Here is a 1,757-nt window from a genome sequence, read left to right on the forward strand (position 1 = left end):
GTCGGAGAGGTATCTCTGGGCCCACTCGGTAATGCACATCACTATAAGCCTTGCAAGCATTGCAACTAATGAGCTAGTTGCGGGATGATGTATTACGGAACGAGTAAAGAGACTTGCTGGTAACGAGATTGAACTAGGTATTGAGATACCGACGATCGAATCTCGGGGAAGTAACATACCGATGACAAAGGGAACAACGTATGTTGTTATGCGGTTTGACCGATAAAGATCTTCGTAGAATATGTGGGAGCCAATATGAGCATCCAGGTTCCGCTATTGGTTATTGACCGGAGACGTGTCTCGGTCATGTCTACATAGTTCTCGAACCCGTAGGGTCCGCACGCTTAAAGTTAGATGACGGTTATATTATGAGTTTATGTGTTTTGATGTACCGAAGGAGTTCGGAGTCCCGGATGAGATCAGGGACATGACGAGGAGTCTCAAAATGGCCGAGACGTAAAGATCGATATATTGGACAACTATATTCGGACTTCAGAAAGGTTCCGAGTGATTCGGGTATTTATCGGAGTACCGGAGAGTTACGGGAATTTGCCGGGGAGAAGTATTGGCCTTATTGGGCCATACGGGAATAGAGGAGAGAGGCCAAAAGGAAGGAGGCGCGCACCCCCCTTCTGGTCCGAATTGGACAAGGGGTGCAGCCCCCTTTTCCTTCTCCCTCTCCCCCTCTTTCCTTCTCTCCTACTCCAACAAGGAAAGGAGGAGTCCTACTCCCGGTGGGAGTAGGACTCCCCCCTTGGCGTGCCCTCCTCCTAGGCCGGCCGCCTCCCCCTTTCTCCTTTATATACAGGGGCAGGGGGCACCCCAAAGGCACAACAATTGATCTCTTGATCTCTTAGCCGTGTGCGGTGCCCCCCTCCACCATAATCCACCTCGATAATATCGTAGCGGTGCTTAGGCGAAGCCCTGCGTCGGTAGAACATCATCATCGTCACCACACCGTCGTGCTGACGAAACTCTCCCTCCACACTCGGCTAGATCGGAGTTCGAGGGACGTCATCGAGCTGAACGTGTGCTGAACTCGGAGGTGCCGTGCGTTCGGTACTTGATCGGTCGGATCGTGAAGACGTACGACTACATCAACCGTGTTGTGTTAACGCTTCCGCTTTCGGTCTACGAGGGTACGTGGACAACACTCTCCCCTCTCGTTGCTATGCATCACCATGATCTTGCGTGTGCGTAGGAAATTTTTTGAAATTACTACGTTCCCCAACATTTTTGAACCAAGAGATGAAACCAGGATATCCGGCTCCTTGTTTTGCCAGAAGCTCATACTCTTCGACGGAATCCTTTTGGATCACCGCTCCATATGAGAATATGGCGACGTATCGACTGCATCAAATATCCAGGAATAAGAGAAGTTCAAAGGAATTACAAGTTGTGAAACAATGTACCGAGATCTTACTCGATGTACGGTTGCACTTCTGTTAGGTTGTTGAAGAGATACAACGAAATGGTCTGCCATTCTTCAACATCCAACCTTACTGGTTTCCAACCACTGGCTGGTGTGAAATTCCCTTTGAATAGGCTGAGGTTGGATTGACCCTTTTGAGGTTCGTCAGCATTGTACCGAGGCTTCGGATTATGCAAATGACGATTTTTGGCTTCGTAGTGTGCTGTCACGAAGTTTGCCGCCTCCTCAGTGATGAATGCCTCCGCCATCGATGCTTCTATTCTACGTTTATTTTTACATTTTGCTCGAAGCATCTTCTGCATCCTCTCAGTTGAGTAGCACCAAC

This window comes from Triticum aestivum, chromosome 5D, assembly GCF_018294505.1.
Source record: "Triticum aestivum cultivar Chinese Spring chromosome 5D, IWGSC CS RefSeq v2.1, whole genome shotgun sequence".
NCBI classification, from domain to species: Eukaryota; Viridiplantae; Streptophyta; class Magnoliopsida; order Poales; family Poaceae; genus Triticum; species Triticum aestivum.